The 6,000-nt window shown below is 59.0% G+C and overlaps 1 protein-coding gene across 1 annotated transcript in view; it reads left to right on the top strand.

Moving 5' to 3' along the window:
* Nucleotides 1-1,736: 1,736 nt before the first annotated feature.
* The window catches only part of VANGL2 (VANGL planar cell polarity protein 2), a 29,180-nt gene continuing 24,916 nt past the window's right edge, over nt 1,737-6,000 (top strand). The window contains exon 1 of the mRNA XM_079762197.1: nt 1,737-2,024. The gene's annotated coding sequence lies outside the window, so the exon portion shown is untranslated. The remainder of the gene's footprint in view (nt 2,025-6,000) is intronic.

The raw sequence follows: 6,000 nt of genomic DNA, 5'->3' as shown, positions 1-6,000 counted from the left end.
ATCGGGGCCACGGCAGCTCCACACTGTGTCAGATTACACGCTGGCTGCCCAGCATGGGGCAGGGCTGGGAGCACCCTAAGGCCGCCCTGTCTCCCTTTACCCTGACCATTGTCTCTCACACTCCTGGTTGTGGTCACTGCCAAGACCCCCAGTGCAGCCCAGTCCCTGGCACGTGATAGACACCTAGCAGGTAAGTCTGGATGCACGCAGAAATCTGGGGACCTGAAATCAATGATTCTGCATATTCCGTGCAGTCTGCAGTTGCTGACCCAGGATGTGGGGAGGGGGATGAGGAGAGGCAAGGGTTCAACAAAGGTGTCTCTAAAGGTTCTCCATCTTTGAATGGTCCCCATGCAGGTGAAGATGGCTCTGGCCTCATCTTTAGTCAGGCTAGAATGGATGACTGAAAGGGATGAGATCGGGTCTCAGGAAAAATAAAAAAGTCCACCAGGGCGGAGCAAAAACATCCCCAAACAGTGAGGAAAAGAGGCGGGGCATCTCCTTCCCTGGGACTTCTTAATCACAGGGTTGGGAGAGAAGATAGCAGGACTGGGAGTTGGAGGATGCTGAGGTGTTGGGCAGGGCAAGGGAAAAGTGTGTGGAGGTCTTTTTGAAGTATTACTATTCTAGGTAAGTGCTGGGTTGCACCGCAGGAATACGAATGATAACATAATCATACTTTTGCTTTCATGTCTTCCAGAGGAAACATGGATTTCCCACAGCCTAGACTCTTACGGTGGGGGGTCACTCTTGGTGGGTTCCGTCTATTGCTCCACTTCACGAACCCCACCAGGTTTCCGGAAGGCAGAAAAGCCCCAATTACGGGCGGATATTTTTCGATGCCCTGTCATCCCTTCAACTCACTCCAAGGTGTCTGAAACCCTGGGGGCGAGAGCCCCGCCTGCTCGGGGTTAGAGACAGGACAGGACAAAGCATTTTTATTCCCGGGAGGAGGGCCCCTCTCCGACGCCCACCAAACTCCGGGCGCCCCGGCCGCCTCTCCCTCCCTCCCTCCCTCCCCCACCGCCCAGGGCCGGGCTCCCTTTGTAATTAATCCCGATGCTCAAACCGGAGGGGAGGGGCGCGCGTTAATGAGGGAGCGCCCAGACCGACTGGGCGGCAGCCGCTCGCAGCTGGAGCACCGAGTAATTAAATTATTTTTGGAAGCGGGGGAATATGGTGGTGCCGGTGTCAGGGAAATCCCCGTATGCATGGGGAGGGGGGCGCGTCTCTCGCCACTAATTACCATCGGGGGTGACTCTGCCTTCTCCAGGCCCGGGGGTGGGGGGTGGGGGGTGGTGGGGTGTGTGTGGTGGGGGAGGATCAGTCTTTCCATGTCCCAGATTCCGCTGGGCTTCGTGTAGCCGCTCTGTGGCCCTAAAGCATTGAACGCCGCCATCCCCCGGGGCTCGGGGTCGGTCTCCGGCAGAGGGTCGAGGAGAGCGGCCCCAGGAGGGGCTGCAGGCTGGGCAAAGCCAGGAGTCAAGGAGTCCCCAGGCCTCCGTTGGGGGCCGGGGGGTGGGGGGGTGGGTGGTGGCCCCGCCGCCAGGCTCGCTCAGGGCCGCAGGCACCTGGAGGCGCAGGCGGGAGGAGCGACGGCTCCGGGAAGAGCGGGGCCGCAGACAATGGGCGCGGCGGCGGGAGGGCGGCGGCGGCGGGAACAGCCGGGAGGCGGCGCCGGGAGCGCTCCCCGCCCCTCCGCCCCACGCCGCGTCCCCTCCCCCTCCGCCGCCGGCTCCCGATCTCGGTCCCGATTCCTGATCCCCGATTCCTAGATATCAGGGTTCGCCATGGGTGCCTGAGCGCCCCCCATTGCCCCCGGCCCCCTGCCCCGGGGCCTTGAGGGGGCAGAGGCAGCAGTCTGGGACGAAGAGGGGGTGACCGGGCTGCGGAGCCCCCTCCAACCCCCGCGTCCACCCGTCGGGCTGGGAGTGCGGAGTTCGGAGCGACCCGGGGCGCTGCGGATACAAAGGCGCCGGGCGACGGGGCGCCCGCCGAGTCCACTGGGCAGGTCGCAGCGGCGGGTGAGCCGGGGCGCAGGGCGCGGGCAAAGTTTGCAAAAAAAAAAGAAAGCAAGCAACAGAACAGGAGGACAATCATGCAAGGGCCAGGGGGTGCCCGGCCCCCGAGCGAGCGGGGCGGCGTATGGGGGAAGGGGAGCGTGGGTCAATCCCCTTCCGGTACGATCCCCCGCTGCACCGCGGAGTAACCCCCCCCCCCCCCCAACTTTGGGAGGGGAAGGGGCGTGTGGGGAGGGGGCGGAGCCGGGCCTGGAGAGCCGGGGACTTTCCTGGGCCCGGGGTCCGGGTGGGGGCCTTAAGGATCTCGGGGGAGCCTGTTCAAGCCAGAGACTGGGAGTGTGTGGAGGTGCGGGCAGAGGCAGTGCGAGGATGGGGTGTGCGGGTATGGGAAGCGAGGTGCTTCGGGTGCATCCACACCTCTGGAGTGTGGGGAGGGACGGAGTAGGGATGGCTCAGGGTGTAAAGGGGTGTCCGGGGGGGCCTGCCCTGGAGAGTAGAGGGTGTGTGGGTGCCGCTCGAGGATGGGGCCAGCGGGCTGAGACCCGGGCACTGGGCATGCGGGCCCCGGGGACAGGCGCTGCATCCCTCTCCCCACTCCCGTTGACCCATTTGGGGAGCTGTGGGCTCTGCACTGGTGAGTTTTAAAGGCCTGGGGGAGGACCAGTGTGCACTATTCTTTGTTTTCTGTGTCCTGCAGGTGGGCCCCGGGGTTTGGAGGTGGAGGTGTTTTTCTGTGCCCGAGTGTGGGTGCAGCCAGGGAGCGGCTGGCCGTGGATCTGCTGTGTGTTTGGATGTGGATTTGTGTGTACACTCTGGGGAAGGGATGTGTCTGTGGGAGCGAGGTGGTGGTGGTGGTGGTTGGGGGGTTTATGGGAAAGAGGTGTATAGGTATGGAGGGAGGTGGGTGTGTAAGAGCAGAATGGGGCATATCCAAATGGGCGTGTGTTTGAATCTGTTCTCTTGTGTGTAACCTTTGTGGGTAGATCAGTACCAGTGTGTGTGTGTGCCCGCCAGAGGTGGTGCGTGTTTCTGAATGTTGGGGGTACTGCCTCTTGCCTCTGCAGGCAGACTTTCCTGGCAGAAAACCCAAAGGTAGGCCTCTCTGGAGGCTTCTTGGGTGTCCCTGACTGGGTTCTGGGGTACTGCCTTAAGCCTCTGAGACCTATGGCTGAGCGTGAGTGGGCCATCTTATGAAGGGTCTGTTCTGGGAAGTGGATTTTTCTAGCAGAGGGTGTGTGTTGTGAGGAATAGGGAAAGGGGGTTCTGGTTATAGTCCTAGAGGAATCGGGGATTGGAGGAATTAGGGAAAAGAAGAAGAAGGACCTCCGACCCCTCATCATAGGTTGGGTTCTAGTGCTTGGAGAGGTTACATACTTGGCTTTCCAGCTCAAATTCACCCCCTTGCCCCCCAGGCCACTGTTCTCTTAGAAAGCTTTCTTGGAGTTTCTGCCTCAGGGCCCACTAACTGCCCTGCTTCCAGCATCCCACAGTTCCCCGGAGTCTTGGGGTTTGGAATGGATGAGACCGGGTAACAGACAACTTGGGTTTCCCTCCATGGGGTTGAGCGGTTGGCGTGGGAGCTCTAGGGAGGCCAGGGGTGGGTGGTCGTCAGGAGTTCTTGAAAATGTGTGTGTGGTTTGTCAAATGGTTTCCCGTTTCACTGGCAAAGAAGTATGATCGGATGGGGCTGTGGTCTGGGGCCAGGCCTGAGAGCGAGGAATGGGGGCTGAGCTTGCAAGAGGGCAGATGCCCGAGTTGGGGAAGGGGCAGGTACCCACATCCCATCATCGTGACAGCACCGTGGGCCGTCATAGCCTGGGAAGTGGATGTATCTCTTCCCGGAGAAGCACAGCCACCTGCTTTCCCTCCTCTCTCTCGTCTTTTCTGGAGTGAAGGGAGGGGGTGGCCTTTTCCTTCTTTCGGGGGCACTCCTTGTTTGCCCATGTCCCTCTCTCCGCCATTTTCCTCTTGCTGGCAGAGGTCAGGTCAAGGCACCCAGCTTTAGGCGCTGGGACTGTGATTGGCCGTTAGGGTCTCTGGGACATGGGATTGGAATGTTCGAGTCCCTAATGGGCCAGGCTGCTGGGATGTGTCCTCTGTAGTCCTCAGGCTCCCCACTTTTCCTCAGGCTCCGGGATAAGAGTAGTGGGAGTTAGGAAGTATTGGGGCTGGGTATAGAGGCAGAGTAGGAAAAGACTGGATTTTTAAAAAAATGCATGATTCCCTCCAGTCTGACCCCTGTCTGATGGGCAGGGCTCCTGCGGCCAGCGTGTGCCCGCACCCAGCACAGTGTGCTGTGGACTTGGGGCACCTTGCTTGCTCCGGGCACTCTCTCTGCATGCGTGTGCACCGGTGGGGCACGCTTCCAAGGAGACAAAAGGAAGTGCCATCTCTGCAAGCACCTCCAGACTGGACCCAGGGGCCACATGCCCCCCTTGGCTTGCTCCTGCTTCTGTTGCCTCTGATTTCTCAGAGGCAGGCCTCTCTGCGGTGCCCCCTGTCTGCTCCCTCTGTTCCGTGGAAGCCTGAGGACCCCTTCCCTGGGTCCAGAGCAAGACAGACTTTTGTCTGCTTACCTGATTCCCAAGCGGTCCTTCCCGTTAGAAGGGGGGTGAGCTTACTTGGTTAACAGAAGCTTTGGAGGGAAGCGTTCTGGGGCTCTCCTCATTTCCTCTGAGCTTTAGGGATTCCAGTTGTCTCCTTAGCTCCTCCTTCAACAGCTCCCCACACTCTGAGGCCAAGGGGAAGAGTCTGACATGGTTGGAATTAGCACTACATAGTGATGCGATGTTGGGGTTTGAGAATCCCATTCCTCAGCCTCTTAGGTGTCTTAAGACACCATCCTGCAACCCCAGATAGAACCTTTCTGAAGGAATCCCAGGTCCTCCAAGGCCTCCTTCCCTGGCTCTCAGCGGCTTTTATATCCCTTTTTGGTCACTTCCTAGTTTTGTGGCCTTCGAGAAAAATAGGGAACTTGTTGAAGCCTCACCTGTATCACGGAGTTAAACTAGGTCCTGCCTCTGAGGTTTATGAGTGTGAAATGAAGTCCTGTGTGGAGAGCGCATCACACGGTGCCCGGCACAGGGGACGCCCTCGGGAGTCGATGGAAGCAGCTGTGGTTCTGGTTCTGGTTGGAGATGGCGATGGAGAGAGGTCTGGGCTGGGAGGACCTAGTGAGGCTTTGCTTCTGCTCTCCTTCTGGCAGACCATGCTGGGCACTTGCTATTTGCCAGGCACCGTGTGGAGCACTGGGGATGGAGGGGCGAACGAGGCAGGTTTTCACAGGGCAGACATGCATAAGCATGTTGACTCTCTTAGCCCAGTGAGTGCTGTGTGGAGGTATGTTCTGGAGGCCGCCATAGAGCAAGAGTGCTTGCCGTGGGAAGGTACACGGAGAAGGACCTGAAGCTGGTCGGTTTTTTAATTGAGGTGAACGTCACATCACATAAAGTGAACCATTTAAAGGCGAACAGTGGCGTTTAGTACACTCGCAGTGTTGTGCAACTCGGGCCTCTATCTGAAATGCTTTTCACCACCCCGACCGGAGCCAGTGCCCACTCCGCAGTGCCTTCCCGCTTCCCACCACCAATCTGCATTCTGTCTCTGCGGATTTACCTGTTCTGGATATTGCGTATACACGGAATTTCCCAGTGTGTCTGGCTTCCCTTACTTCCTGTGATCTCTTCTGGGTTCATCCGAGTTGTAGCAGGTGTCGGATTGCATTCCTCTTCATGGCTGAATCGTATTCCACGGTGTGGCTGGGCCTTGGCTGGGCTCAAAGGACGGCACTGCAGGGAGAGGCTGAGCCAGGTCAGGGGTGTTGGTGAACCAACCACACACAACTTGGTATTATTGGGTCCTGAAGGACGTGGTGGGGACTTGGCCTCAGTTTCCCTGCCTGTGAAACCAAGTCCTATGTGGTTGCTGGGGTGAAGGAAATGGGAAGAGGAAAGACTGGGATATTACTGCCTCTTCTCAG

The sequence above is a fragment of the Cnephaeus nilssonii genome, assembly GCF_951640355.1.
Source record: "Cnephaeus nilssonii genome assembly, chromosome: 21".
Taxonomy (NCBI): Eukaryota; Metazoa; Chordata; class Mammalia; order Chiroptera; family Vespertilionidae; genus Cnephaeus; species Cnephaeus nilssonii.
This window is presented reverse-complemented; position numbering and strand designations above follow the sequence as displayed.